The sequence below is a fragment of the Tachypleus tridentatus genome, chromosome 12 (assembly GCF_004210375.1).
Source record: "Tachypleus tridentatus isolate NWPU-2018 chromosome 12, ASM421037v1, whole genome shotgun sequence".
Lineage (NCBI taxonomy): Eukaryota > Metazoa > Arthropoda > Merostomata > Xiphosura > Limulidae > Tachypleus > Tachypleus tridentatus.
Window position 1 is genome coordinate 98,250,185 of NC_134836.1, and position 16,541 is coordinate 98,266,725.

The 16,541-nt window shown below is 35.3% G+C and overlaps 1 protein-coding gene across 1 annotated transcript in view; it reads left to right on the forward strand.

Annotated features, from left to right (window-relative positions):
• The first annotated feature begins 1,998 nt into the window (after window positions 1-1,998).
• Window positions 1,999-16,541, forward strand: part of LOC143234118 (uncharacterized) — a 30,471-nt gene continuing 15,928 nt past the window's right edge. The window contains exon 1 of the mRNA XM_076471200.1: window positions 1,999-2,191. The gene's annotated coding sequence lies outside the window, so the exon portion shown is untranslated. The remainder of the gene's footprint in view (window positions 2,192-16,541) is intronic.

Here is a 16,541-nt window from a genome sequence, read left to right on the forward strand (position 1 = left end):
GTAAACATTTCGAGCAAGCATTGTTCTTCATAATAAGACATATTGTCATTTTATTCATTCTTTACGAACATTTCAAAAACTAACCATATTTTCCTAATACTGATTTATTTTCTAATTTGTATTTTTTATTATCATGCTTTTGTGACATCATGATGTTGACTGCCTAGCTAACAAAACAACATTCGTGCAACATTGCAACAGCGCTTCCTGGTAAACACACAAGAATGTTGCTGCAGTGTTGCGTAAAATATTGCAGTGCAACATTACTGTAACACCGAGGTAATATTACTAAGGGCACCAGTCATATTTAAAAATGTTTTTACTGTAAAAGTAGACAAATGAAAAAGTTGATACATGTTACAGCCTTTTATTTACAAATATAAACATTATTTAAGATTAATTGCAAAGTAATAGTTAAATCAGTCAGATTCTGAATCAGCAGACAGCTCATTGACAGTTGGTGCGCATGGTGAAGTCCTTGTAGTCCTATTAACCTGTGGCAAAGAGTGGACTAACATCAGAAGTAGTAAACTTAATAAACATAGTTAGATATTTTGCCATGAAAATCTAAAATATCAAAAAGTTCCTTTCCCATAATAATGAACAGTTTATAATTAAAAAGGCATATGTGCATATTTTACTTTGCGCCTGTATTTTACTGGAACGTTTTTACAACATTCCGCAATGGCGTTTTCTATGGTGTGCACATCAGTTTTTTTTTTTATCGGGCAACTTGTATGCTTCTGCAACAGACAATATTTATGCATACTTGTAAACGTGACACTGAGTAAAAGCATATTAAAATTTTGCAGTTATTCTATATTAATTCATTATGAATTTCACGTCTTTTACAGTACTTATTAGTTTTATAAAGCAAAGATTCATGGTCAGTGCTCCTTTATTCATTTAGTGAATAATATATTTAATACCTAAACTGCCGTGCCCAATTATCGCTTACAAGTTCGCGCCAAAACCCGCTTGCAGTTTCCCTTATATATCATATTATATTAGGGAAACTGCAAGCGGATTTTAGCACAAACTTTGTGAGCGTTAATTGGGGACGGTAATTTTGTGGCACTTTTTAGCAAATAAATATTGATTAAAGAAAATGACGACACTAAAAATATCAATAAACTTATAAAGTACCAACCTTGAACGTCCAAGTAATGGCTAATTCAGTATCGTTGTAACGAGTCTGAGTCTGTAATATGTGATACCAACACCTTGTTTGCCGTTCCACAGTGTACGCATATGATGAATGATGTCCAAATCAGAGCGCCAAATTGCCGAGGCAGGTTTTAAAAGCCGTTTTCGATATAATGCATTCATTGACTTAAGTTGTATATTCTTTTTTAATATCTCGTTGTATTAAAAATAATTTTTATATTATAATTCATAAATGGCTTATATACATATAATTATACAAAAACAAATATGGCCACACTCAACGGCCTCTGGTGTCAGCTGCCAGCATAGCCGTATACTATATATATGTTTACATGTTATTGACATGAAACATATCAAACACATACATATGCCATATATATAATTCTCTGTGCTGCCAGCATAGATATCCTAATTAGCATTGCAATTTGCCTATTTATATATATATTTAATTGCGTGCTTCAAAACACTATATAGCAGCAACTTTCTGTCGTAGCAACATTTCTCAGAAATATATTCCAGAACGTGTCTAGAACGTAATGTATAGTGTTTAATTTGTAGTCTGTTTAATACTGAAGCAATATCTCTCAAATTAAAACTTGTAGTACTGAATTTCTGAAATGTTTAGCGAATGTTTCAGAAATGTTATAAATCATGCAACAACCATCTTGTAATGTTGCAGGAATATTATGTGTTCGGTGGGTGGTTAAGTTATTATTATTGGTTTTTTTCATTGGCTTCACTGGGACGGAGAACGTGTGCGTCATTCGCCATCCAATTACAATCAATATAGCGATTATTAAAGGTAACTATGCTGCACTCGGCAGTAAAAGAGGCTGTCATGCGGTGTAGGCTTCATGTAAATTGACAGGTTTCTGGCCTGCTGTGGCCGGGTTACTAGCTTACTCGACTCACAATCTTGGAGTCATGGGTTCGAATTGTGTCTCCAAATATGCCTACTTTTATCTTTGGAGCGTTATAATGTGACAGTCAATCCCGCTTTTCGTTGGTAAAGAGTAGACTAAAGGTTAGTGATAGATGTTGTCGTTTATCCGCTTTGCATCTAATGCATCACTTTTAAGTTAACAACGGTTAGTGCAGTAATTCTCATGTAACTTTGCACGAAACTGAACAAAATAACTAGTTTCTTATGTCATTGTTACACTGATAGCTTCGTATAGCGCTAGTACTGTCTTGATTTTTTTATGGTTTTTGACCAATTACTTGCTTAGTTCGTCTGATTTAGTGGTGGTGTTAGTGCTTGATTAACCAGGTTTTATTTTATTCATAAAGTGACTGCATTCATAATTGACCTTCGTGATAATTACGTAGTTTTCCTATATAAACGAAACTGATTAACCATTAGCTGACGCCATAATCCAATTAAATAAGCTCAGCTTGAATCTTACTGTTTAAATTTCACTGTGATGTCATCGGTTTTGGTGGTGTTTTACGGCAAATAGGCCTAACACCGTAGTCTTACTACGGTGTTTTCATCGTACTTTTCAGTCCAAAAAGTTTCGCACTCTACCAGGTTTCACGTTACACATATGTGAAAATCGTTTACATATTGGAAATACATTTTTGAGACATCGTTTAATCATACTAATTACTTTTGATGACGGAAACCCACTTGAAATAAAAATGTATCTCAGAACGACTGTAATGGGTATTAGCACTTTTACCATTAAAGCAGAGAACAACGTTTCGACCTTCTTAGGTCACATTCATGTTAACCCATACCAGCTGTTCTGAGATACATTTATACTAGTTACTAATATGCGTGCTTTTGAGCAAAAATATTTTTTTAAAAGATGAAGATATACACGCTTTGATCCATAACAAAAAAATAGAGTTGTTGATATAAATAGTTTATGTACGCTAAGTTTTGATCATTTGTTAATCTAACAGTTGGTAGTATTAATTGTTTATGTACGTTAAGGTTTGATAATTTTGTTAATCTAACAGATGTTAATATTAATTGTTTATGTACGCTAAGGTTTGATCATTTTGTTAATATTAATTGTTTAGGTACGCTGAGGTTTAATCATTTTGTTAATTTAACAGTTGTTAATATTAATAGTTTATGTACATTAAGGTTTGATCATTTAGTTAATGTAAATAATTTATGTACATTAAGGTTAGATCATTTTGTTAATGTAAATATTTTATGTACACTAAGGTTTGATCATTTTGTTAGCTAACATATTTGCTTCTATTAATAGTTTATTTAGAGTAAATGATAAAATGGGGAAAATATATAGTTTGTCTCCTAATGTTTTCAAATGTGGGGTCACATACCCCTTCTGCTTTGTGTGGTTAGGTACTATACGGAAAGTACAAAAACATTATGAGGAGAAACGAAGCATTAATCATTATGCTGGTTCAAAATTAGGCAAATTATAAGAATCTCTGAGACCAGTTCTGATATGAAATAGTAAATGTATAAAATTTGACATTAAATTTCTTGTTCCACAGTATTACAGGTTGAGAAACATAGATAACCCGTTGTATTGAAATCTAATTCAAAGATTTCTTGAGTAACCTGTGAAGAAAACTGAATCGTTTTAACAAGACTTTCACACACTCTCTTTCTTCTATGAGAAAAAAAAAAAAACGCTGGTGATAAAACTCTACCCATCGTTTCTCATTCCCTGCTGTAAATCCATTTAACCTCCTTGATGAATGTAAATAGTTTGTTTATTTGTTTATAGTTAAAAACAAAGCGACGCAATGGGTTCTCTTTGTTGTGCCTACCACGGGTATCGAAACCTGACTTTTAGCGTTATAAATCCGCAGACTTATAACTGAGCTGCTGGGTGTTCATAAGTAGTACGTAGTTGTTTCTTAGTGCAAAGCTGTACAATGAGTTATTTACGCTCAGAGTTGTGAATCCATAAACTTTCTGCTTAAATGCTATGATTGTTTATTGTAGCACCAGTAAGTGCGAAGGATGAGACATGCCCAGGTGGTTAGGGCGTTCGGTTTGTAATCTGAAGGTCATCAAACTTGATAGCCCTTTCAACTGTGAGGACGTTGTAATGTGACTGTGAATCCCACTATTCGTTGATAAAGGAGTAGATCAAGAGTTTGCGGTGGGTGGTGGTAACTAGCTGCCTTCCCTCTAGTTTTACACTGCCAAATAAAGGACGGCTAGCGCAGATGTGGTTTTGATCAGTATTTCATAATAACGTTGATATTAGTTGATTTCATGTCATATTTCTACGCGTATCATTTTTGGAAACATTACCCGTATTTTAAATTGTGTTACTTTATAGAGTGTTTGTAAATAAAATTATGAAAATAATCTTGTATGTTTTCGAATTTGGTTGTACTCTTACTTCTATTATCCAATTTGTAATCATTATTGTTAAGTGTACGCTAGGTTATATTTCTTTAATATTTTTATAATTTTAATAACGTTAGCAATTCAGAAAAAAACATACACTCTTCTGTTATCGAGAGTATTGGTGGTCATGAATAGGGTTACTGGAACAACACGTTCTGGTTATATTTGGGAGGTCTAAGGGGAAGGAGTGAATAGGAAGGAAAAAAGGGTGGAGGTAAAATGTAAATACATCAGTGGAAATTTTACTTTGATCTCCTCAGTGACACCAGGTTTTATGGAGAGTTGTGGTTGTTAAACACAGGATGTTATTCTTTTCACACCTAAATAATATTACAGACTTAACAGAAAACTGTTTTTAAACAAATATAGAGGCGGAAGGGAATGCACTCTGCTCCAATATATTCAGTGTGGTCAGTTGTATAAATGGAAAGGGGATTGATAGCCTAGGCCTACCTACACATTTAGACCAATGTTGTGTAATTTTATAATATCGGGATTCCAGTATTGTATTTTCCTAAACGTGGTGCATAAACTGGGGAGAAAAAAAACGTTGCAAAAACCAATGGATTATGACCTCCATGGGTAATTTGAGTGAACTATTCTGTTTCTAACCCTTCACGCACTTCAATGTTAGATAATAAAAATTGTGTATGATACTGTTTCATATCCTTTTATTTCAGTAGTCTTAATTGCGACAAACAAATAAAATTTTTTTAAAACGAATGTGAATTGTAAAATTTGCTTTATGTTAGTGTTTTTCTTGTAGGTGCAGTTTTCGAATGTGAAAAATGTGCCTCTTATGCCTTACTACAACGTAAATGGCAACTTTAATATGCTCCTTTAAATAAGCTAAACAGTTCCAGAGAATAATATTTCAAAAAAACACTCGTTTATACTATTTTAGATTAAGCGTATGAAAGTGACAAGAGAAAAATTATAATTTATTTTCCAATAATACGAAGAAAAATGTTTATTACTTCCACTAGATGGGGCGATAAGTATGTGTTTGTTTCTGGCAGGATATTCACGCATGGCTACGCACAAAGTGTAGCTGTCATAAATTTCCAACCAATAAATTAGAGAGCAGACAGCTAATTCTAAACCACCTACTGAAAACTCTTGAATTATTATAACGGAATAACAGCAATTCATTGTAACTCTGATAAGTGCAGAGCGCGTTTCTGTAACAATGAGACGCCAACATCAACCATTAGATTTATAATTATGCATGTTAACCAGAATATATTTCCCGCCCGTCATTAAATCAATGTTTATTAAATATATATATCTGATAATAAAGCTAATTGCAGTATGTAATATAAAGTGAACAACTGAAGAAATGATTTTCATCCAATTCTCTTCATATTACTGTCGGCAACTGCTTGAAAACAGTTGCTGCTGAGGACCATTCATTAGCATTCAGCTTCTCACTCTGGAATTCATTAGTAATTCATCTAATGGAGCTGCACGTTTTATATGAGAAAACTGCTTTAATTGGGAGCACACACGGAACCTTTTGTGGTCTAACTAAGGTCCATTATTATATTAGTTTTTAGTGAAATCAAAGAGACACATGTAAATTATAGTTGAAAGTTATTGTGTCCAAAATTAAACTTTGAAAAGTACTTTCTGCGTGTACTAAATATTATTACAGAATTGTCTCGTGCTGGAAAGAAATTTCAGTTCATAAAGGTAAAGCAAGTCATACGAACTGCATACACGTGAACAGGTTTAAAATTATGCTCACTTCTCTGAATAGTTGCACATATAGCCTTCCAGTAGCTTTGTGCGAAATTAAAAAACAAACAAACAAACTCTGAATAGTTACTTCTTGAAAATAAACATCGTAACGTGATGTTTTCACATAAAAGACGTATATTAATTGCTTTGTACAATAGTGAGCGGAAAGTGTTAGGACAAACTCAAATATTAAATTTCAGGTTACTTTCAAAGAACAATGGAAGTTGTTGTTGTTTTGAATTAAGCACAAAGCTACACAATGGGCTATCTGTGCTCTGCCCGCCACTAGTATCGAAACCCGGTTTTTAGTGGTGTGTATCCGCAGACATACCATTGTGCCACTGGGAGCGCAATGGAAGTTAAATCATAGAGAATTTTATTTTTTTAAATCTTCATATTGAGTACAACAGAAACTCGGTGGAACTGCTTGAGTTCATCAAACAGTTAATATTTTGTGTGTCCCCTTTTGTGGTAATAACTGCTGAAAGTCTTTCGGGCATTGTTACAACAAATTTAGTCAAAGTGTCCTTTGGAATTCTTTTCTAAATGTCTCAAATACACTCTTGTGAAGTTTCTTCGGAAGTAAATTTTGATTTGTCAAGTTTTTGATCTGTCAGATTCCAATTGTGTTGAGATCAGGACTTTGTGGGGATTATTGCATCATTTTATTGACTTTAGCAGCTTCTTTCTTAGCTACGTAATTTCTGTAGAAGATGGATGAATGTTTGGGATCATTATCTTCTTGGTGATAGAATCCTTTACCAATAATACACAAACCACTGTATCTGCCATAATGGATCAGTATCTGATGGTACTTGTGTTGATCTATTATTCTACCTATCTTGCAGAATTCCCCTTTTAGCAAAATACACAACCAAACCATAATACTGCACCCTTCCCATGCTTCATGGTAGGTGCTATACTCTGAGGTAAGTATCTTTTACTTGTTTTTCGCTGGACGTACAACCTACGCTTTGAACCAGATATTTCAAACTTGGACTCATCTGTTAATTACAATGAACCAAACATTTCAGATCTGCACTCGTCTATCCATAACACTGAACTAAACATTTCGAACTTGGATTCATTTGTCCATAACGCTAAACCAACATTTCAGTCTTGGACTCATCCGTCCATAACACTAAAACAAACTTTTCAGACTTGGACTCATCCGTCCATAACACTAAAACAAACCTTTCAGACTTGGACTCATCCGTCCATAACACTAAAACAAACCTTTCAGACTTGGACTCATCCATCCATAACACTAAAACAAACCTTTCAGACTTGGACTCATCCGTCCATAACACTAAAACAAACCTTTAAGACTTGGACTCATCCGTCCATAACACTAAAACAAACCTTTCAGACTTGGACTCATATGCCCATAACATCAAAACAAACATTTCAGGCTTGGACTCATCTGTCTATAACACACGTTAATAATTATCACCAGCCCACTTTTTGTACTTTTTAACAAATTTCAGTCTCTTGACAATATTTGGAGATTGAATAAAGACTTTTTAACTGTCACCCGACCAAATACTCCATTCTCATTGAGTCTTCTTGATACTATAAGTTTGGACACGTTTCTGTCCTTTGGTACATGGTTACTTATCTCATGTTTGACATCAGTGGCAGTCTTCCTTCTGCCCTGAAGGCTGCATAAATGAAGATACTTAATATCAGTATCATTGAGTTATCTGTCTCGGTCTCATGATCTATGGTGTACGTGATAGTGTTTTAGGATCATTTCAAGCCTGCAGCAATTTATCGTAGAGTCCAACCAGGATCATATAAAGCTTTTATGCGAACTCTCAGGTCAGTATATCATAGGGTTCTCACCTTGCTCATTTATTTGTTAACAGGGACCAGTGAAACATTACCAAAGTGTTTAAATTTACATTTTGTAATGGCATGGAAGAATTAGTCCCATAAAATGGAAAGAATGACAAAATATTCTTGTATGAGTGGTTTATATTCGGTTTCAAAAAATAAAAAGTTTTGTACAAATGATAAAAGTGTTTTAAACAGTTTCACGAACTACTGAATAAAATATACTCTTTAAAACAAGAAACGCAAAAGGGATATTTTTTATTTTAAAGAGAAATATATGTAATAACGTTACAAGCTCAGAGTATGTGACGTTACACGTGTTAAGGCACTGATTGTCAGACCAAAATGACAATAAAAGTTGTGCACTTTGAAAACGGAGGAAAACATCGGATTTTTCGCCAAAACGCATGTGTGTCCAATAAATTTGTTTGAGAGATCTGCATGTTCTGCAAGTGCAACATGTGCAAAATCTCTATAAAAGTGACGGGTTCTCGGTTTCCATAGCTCAGTGTTAAGCCACCGACACGCAATACAGTGACGCCAAGACTGACTGAAGCACAACGCAACAACGCCATTGGTCGCTTGGAAGCAGGCGATTCTCGATCAGATGTTGCCAGAGCTGTGAATGTCCACCCAAGCACATGGAATCGTCACCAACAGCATGGATCAACTCGTGACCGTCCACGATCTGGCAGACCTCGTGTGACCACGCCCGCACAAGATCGCAACATTCGGTTACGTCACCTTCGGAATAGGACCACCACTGCGACGTCTACTGCCTCAACCATACCAGGGCTGCGTAGGATTTCCTATCAGACCGTACGCAACCGTCTAAGAGATTCTTAGGCCCCATGTGCAACCCATCATAATGAACGTCAACGACGTTTTTCAACATGACAACGCCCGTCCTCACACAGCCCGACTCACCACTGTCTTCTTGTGACACCACAACATCAACGTTCTTCCCTGGCCCTCCATATCACCAGGTTTAAACCCCATCGAACATCTTTGGCACGAGTTGGACCGACGTCTGCGACGGCGACAACCTGAACCGCAGAATCTACCTCAGCTTGCAGCAGCTTTGCAGGCTGAGTGGACAGTCATTCCACAGGATGTGATTTGTCATCTCATCGCTTCCATGGCAGAAGATGCCAAGCAGTTATTGATGCTCACGCGGGGCATACTCGTTATTGACGTTGAGTGACGTTAAACTTTACCTAGTGAGCGTGGACTTCGCCTATGTAGACTTTGGATGTTCAGCAGTGAATGTGCAAAGTTTCACACATGTCATACAGAACTACCCGGAATAAACTTGTTAACAATTTATCTCATATTTTGCCTTTTGCGTTTCTTTTTTTGAAGAGTATATTATGTATTAAATTCGTGCGTTTATCGAGCTTCAACATAGCATAAACTTTATAGTCATGGTTCTGGATGACGGTAAGATATTTTCATTTTTAAGGTATTTTAATTTTTTAATACAACAAAAATGTATGTAGAAATTCATCGTGACACTTTTACTTACAACCTACAATGTTACATTTACAATGATGTCAAAGAAACCTCTAGAAAGGTTGCTAGTGGGAGTTTCTGTCCAGAAAAACAAAAGCTGTATAAACTTCGATGGTCAAAAATTGTTACCATAACATAAGTGTGATTCGACCACAAAGCTGCTTCATAGCTAGTTGACAATACTAGACAATATAAAAATACTAATAATTTTATACGTCGGCTAAATACTGAAGTCCTTCGTTTAACGACAACGTTATTTTGTTTCTTTATGTTCATAACTTATGAGAACAACATTGTCTTAGACCTCTGTCAAGAACACTCTGACATCTCAGACTTTTTTTAAGCCTAACAACTACTGAACAAAACTTGAACTGTGCACTTAGTGACAAATATTTCAAACTTTGTCCAACTATTTATCATAAGAAAAAGGTAGCGCCATGGGTAATAAGCTAGAAGTTTTTTTTTTTTTTTCTGTATTAGTAGTACATTTCAATCAAATAAAACCTTTAATATCCACATTCCCCTTAATATCCACAATGCTAAACTTCAAGGTTCTACACTTGCATTGGACAGAGTATAGTATTCAATGTGTACCTTTGCTAATAAACAAACAAATTATTCTCGTCTGATAAAAAAAGCATGCTTCCTGGTATTTAGTGTATAATATATTGATGATGTATTTGGCATTTGAAATACAGAATTAAGGAACGATTTTATTTCAACTATTTTCTTAACTTGAGACATGCCACTATTACGTTAACATTAACTTACTCTGCTTGCATTAAACAATTGTTATTTTTCAGTACTCGTAACAATAAAAAAACGTTTTATAAAAGTACCATATTTCGCTAATGCTGTGTGATACGCAGACGTGCCACATGTTTACTAACTGCTGTAATGATATATATTTTTAGTTTCTGTGCTGTTATGGCAGAAATACAGGTCTGGCAGTTTATTTTCTAGTTACTTTGTTTCAAAAATCTGTAAATATGTGGTGTTTCTTCTGGCAATGTAACATCCTTCGCTGGCCGATTGGTTGAATGAAATAGCTAACCAATACTGTGAAGGAACAAAGGTTACAAAAGTTAGCTATATACTAGACCAGTGGTTCCCAACCAGGGGTGCGAGATAACATTTGTTTTGGCCACCTTCACCTTTATTCTTAAATAAATAATTTCTGTGAGGGGTGCGAAAACATATTAAAAATTTTTAGGGGTGTGGGACATAAAAAAGGTTGACTAGACAAAAAAACGAGTTTGCCTGTTGAACTCAGCCACGTGTCCTTTAGCTAGTTGTACTGTGAGTTTACATAGTAAAGATTAATATTAAGATTACCGTGTTTGTTTCAACGGAAGTTTATATCGAACGAGAGAAATCTGTGGAACTGAGTACAGCTTTGCATAAACGACTGTCGTTTCATGGCGCAAGTATCTACACTGTTTTTTTCTTTTACTTGTTTTATGATACAGATTGCTGTCATTTTTATCAGTTTTTGTTGAATCTTATTATTTTACGCACGTACTGTGAAGATTTGGTAAAGTTATCCAATTAGAATCATCTTCACTGTTTTTCAAACAAAATCTATAATTATTTGCAAGCCTGTCTATTTGATTATTAGCGATAAATCGGCAGTTTTTATACGAAAATCCCACAATTGCACGAGCCCATCAGTTGAGAACTTTGGTTCTAGTCACCCTAACTATGTAAGACTTATTGACTCCATGGCTGTCGTAAAACATGAGTATTTTACTTTTCCAATAACTGAATATGTTCAGATACATTTAAATATTGTGTGTGTGTTTTTTTTTTATTCTCAGGAAGGTGCTCTGGATGTTGTTAACATCCCTGAGAACAGGATGTAGCCAGCTTTACCTTCCTCTGCTTCCATCTCAGGCGTAGAATCCTACTTACAGCGGTCATCCAGTAGACTTGTATTTGCTTAGTCAGACTTTTGTAGTATTTTATTTCACTGCTCTTCCTCTCCTCGTGATATACAAGTAGCACCCAAATGAATGGCGATGTACAGGTTTGCACAGTTTCGTATAAATAAGGAGGACCATCACTATCAAACATCTTTTAAATTCTCTAGTCTTCACCCAGTGATAAAGTTTCTCCATTCCAATCCAGCAGTCAAAGCTATTAAAACTAAAAACGCAGGGAGACGCAAGTGGTTTACAGATCGAGCAGAAGATAAAACGAATGTGTTAATATAAACAAAATTGTATTCTCTTGTTTCTAGACATGGCCAGGTGATTAAGGCACTCCACTCGTAATCCGAGGGTCCCGGGTTCGAATCCCCCCTCACACCAAACATACTCACCTTTTCATCCGCGGGATTATTATAATAATGTTGCTGTCAATCCCACGTTTCGTTGGTAAAAGAGTAGCCCAAGAGTTGGCGGTGGGTGGTGATGACTAGCTGCCTTCCCTCTAGTCTTACACTGCTAAATTAGGACGGCTAGCGCAGATAGCCCTCATGTGGCTTTGAGCGAAATTCAAACCAAACTTTTTCTACAAGCGTTTGAATCTTCTTCGTTGCTTTCCGGTTTCGATTTATATCCTTCAGTTCCCTTTCTTCCAAACCTCTTGTTATTACGGTTTTGTTAGTTATGGTTTTACCTATAAATACATAAGCTCTATGTGTAACACTCGGAAGACAGTTAGTTGATAGAGAACATCAATCTTTCATGTAACTGAAGAGTATTTCATAGAAACAATGTAACTATAGTAGCACTGAAAACAAAGAAGACGCACTATATAACCTAATACACTTTGATCTCCCAAAATTATAATAGAAAGAATACGTGATCGTTACGTTAAATTATTTTGAAGCATCACGTTAAGTGAGATTCTGAAAGAGTCGACCTATAAACAATGTCGTACTCTTAAAAATACGCTTGTATACTCGTGCTTTCAGTCGGAGTTAATCATGCACGAATGCACGAGAAAACGAGTTTAGCTGCTTTGTTTGTTAGTTTGTTTTGGAATTTCGCACAAAGCTACTCGAGGACTATCTGCGCTAGCCGCCCCTAATTTAGCAGTGTAAGACTAGAGGGAAGGCAGCTAGCCATCACCACCCACCGCCAACTCTTGGGCTACTCTTTTGCCAATGAATAGTGAGATTGATCGTCACATAATAACGCCCCCACGGCTGAAAGGGCGAGCATGTTTGGTGCGACTGGGATTCGAACCCGTGGCCCGCAGATTACGAGTCGAACGCCTTAATCCACCTGGCCATGCCGGGCCTTATTGACTATCTACTGCTGCTACCGAACACTGTTTAGGCCCTACATTCACAGTCAGATTTAGTTGAAATTTTTAAGCACGTTAAAGTCTATATTGGCCATTTACACACTGAATTATTACCACCGAGAAATATGTCAAGAACAAGGTTTGAATTTGTAGCTTCGATTAAATGGATTTTCCTACCACAAAATAATATATTATTATACTGTTGTGTTTGTTATGCATTCGGTTTTAGTATATATATATATATATATATCTGTAAAGGGTGTGTATAGACATACAACTTGACCACACAAAAGATTACGTATGTATTGTAGTGACTTCTTTTAAACCATTTGATTGATTTTTCCCATATATTTACAGATTACCATAACACAATTGTATACGTTGTATCTTGCATGGTCTAATTGGTCTCTGAACATAATCGGTTTCCTGAAAAAGCTAACGTTGAGAATATATAAACACAGTTAAATGAAGTTATGCTTCGCGAGATAAGTCCTATAATAACTGTGTTTGTATTTTGGGTACTGAGTTACTCTTTAAGTTAATGGAATTTCGTGTAAGACGTAATGATTCTCCGATGTCGCTATTGGGCGTTAATGGAAGAATACAAGTTTTTTAATCACCTTCATGTTATTTATTAATACAGATTTCTGGCATTTGTCCATGAAATGTATATATTACAAATGTATTCCATTGTTTTATAAGCTGAATAAGGCATTTAACCCAGTAAATCACTTATGTAAAATCTGTACATAAATTCTGTGTTAACATGTATATTTCTACACATTTTTTATTATCATTAGAAGGAAAGCTTATGTTCACGTTAATGTTTCTACAGCATGGACACCTGTGACGTTTTTATGGTCTTTTAGCACGTGATCTACAAACACGTGTACTCATAAAAAAAAGAACTTCCAGGTCTGCAAATATATGTTCCTTAGAGAAGAAGAAAAAATTGAGTGGGAGAAAGAGATTGATTTTCGTGTAATTTTTTCTGAATATCTTGTTTCGGCGATCTAGTAAAGTCAAAGGTTCGATTCCTCGCTGTAGACACAACAAATAGTTCGATGTGACTGTGCTATATGAAAAAAACAACAACACACACACACATACACAGTAGTTGTATATCACTGCCGAAAGAATATTAGAAACAGGTATTAACGTATGCTTGAATATCAAAATTGCATAATTCTTCATGTGTCTGCTGTTTATAATATAATAATAAGAGAACGTTATGTTATATTACAAATGCATTAAGAACTTCGGGTAATTTTACGAATAGCATTAATATAATTTGCTTGATGTGCGTAGCTAAAACAGATCACTAACTGCCAAGAGACAAGTTTTATTAATCGATAGCTAAATGTTCTCTTGAAATAATCTTTTTGTGTCAGGTGGTTAAGGCACTCGACTTGTAATCCGAGGGTCGCGGGTTCGAATCCCCGTCACACCAAAATATGCTTACCATTTCAGCCGTGGGGGCATTATAATGTGACGATCAATCCCACTATTCTTTGATAAAAGAGTAGCCAAAGAGTTGGCGGTGGTTGGTGATGACTAGCTGCCTTCCCTCTAGTCTTACACTGCTAAATTAGGGACGGCTAGCGTAGATAGTCTTCGTGTAGTTTTGCGCGAAATTCAACATAAGCTAAACCAATCCTTTTGTGTATTTTTAGATTTATGTATTAAATAAAATCAAGTGAAAATAAAACTATATCGTTGAGTATGAAGAAAACACATATAAATAGTTATTATTTTTCCGATCTAACTGTTTCAACACTAAATATTTTATACAATACTAGCCAAAACCCGTTCATAAAGCCCAGGATGACATAAACATACATCAGGTTTGGTGGCAATTAGTCCAGAGGCTCACAAGGTATAAGCACGGGCACATACACACACAAACTCCAGTCAACTATAATGATTTAGATAGAGCCTAACTGTTTAGCTCGCTCTAAGGGTGAGTCATACACGTGGTAGAAAACTGAACCTCGGTTTTAGTTCGAGCTGCTAATTAAACGAACTGAACATCTTTTCGATAAACGTTACCTCTAATAACTGAATGATGCATTCGCTCCTGTTTTAAATTGAACTGTCATTTTCTCTTCCCCATCAATGAAACCTGAAGCGCTAATAATTTTTTGGGATCTTCAGTTTCTTTAGAAATGTAACACCTGTTTGTAATGTTCCAGATGCTTAAATATTACAAGAAAAGAGAGAAAAATCACTAGTAAGTGTTGTTTCATTTTCAGTAATATTTTCTTTGTGTTGCGTTGCAGGAACTTTAGTCTGAACTACTGTAACATTATATATATATATATATTATTACTCAAAATAAACCAGCAGATATTACATATCCAAAATGCTATAAAAATGTGATCATCAGAGCTGTTAGTCTGTCCCGAATCTTTGGTCAGTACCATTTCAAGCTGAAAAATATAAAGAGAGTGAATTAAACATTGAAAGTGAATTATTTATTTAATAAGCAGTAAACGGCTTACCAGTTTAGTTTTGTTTTTGTTTTTTACACTAAAAACATTGCTAAACTTTTAAAGATATTTACCATCAATTTTACGTGTTGTTTCTTTGTGCATTTGAGTGTGTATATTTTTTGTAATAATGCGCAGATAGGCCTCGAATAGTTTTGCGCGAAATTCAAACCAAACCAAACTCGAAAAACTGAATAATGAAAAAAATATTACATTAACGTATGAAAACATGCTGTTAACTAACCTGTAACGTTATAAATAATTGTTTATCTTTCGTTGTGAATGACGTATTAAATGCCTATTCATCATTTGCTTCTTTGTTTGTTTTTCAATTTCGCGCAAAGCTACACGAAATCTATCTGCGCTAACCGTCCCTAATTTAGCAGTGTGAGACTATATGGAAGGCAGCTAGTCATCACCACTCACTGCCAACTCTTGGACTACTCTTGTATCAACGAATAGTGGGATTGACAGTGGCCTTATAAGGCCCCCACGGCTGAAAGGGGGAGCATGTTTGGTGCGATAGGGATTCGAACCCGCGACCCTCAGATCATCATTTGCAAAGCAGCTTCTGCCTTACATGATCATCAATGTTTTTTATAGACTTACTTCCAGTGACTCAACCGTAAGCTTGAGAATTTATTACAATAGATATGTGGGTTCTATCATTGTAGTGGGCAAGCGCAAGTAGCTCATTGTAGATATTTTTGCTTAAAACAAAAACAAATTTCCCTGACCACACTGTTATCCTACAGCCCGAGACTTGCTCTATGTTTGTATAGAGTAAAACATCAGTCTAACAACAGGACATGAGGTTACTAGAATCAATCATCATTTTCTCTTTTTCTTTTGAAAACATAAAAAACAAATAATTTTCTTTTGTTTTGGCGTGCTAATCAACAAATAAATACTTTTGAATCAGTAATGGTTACATCGATTCTACCTCTAACGCCATGTTTTCGATATCTTATATCAAAACTCATCCAGATTTTATTATGTTTTTTGGTGTGTGTTTTTTTACTACAGTGAGTAGTGTTACCGTGTAAAGTAACATCCCGTACAAGAAAAGGTTCAATGCATTGTTTGGCTTGCAGAAAGTAAGTCAGTGACTGCGATGCAGCGTAATTATAGACGCTAGTGCAAGAAAGGAGTACAGGGGTATGTTAAAGATATCGTGTGTTGTAAATCTGCAACAAACA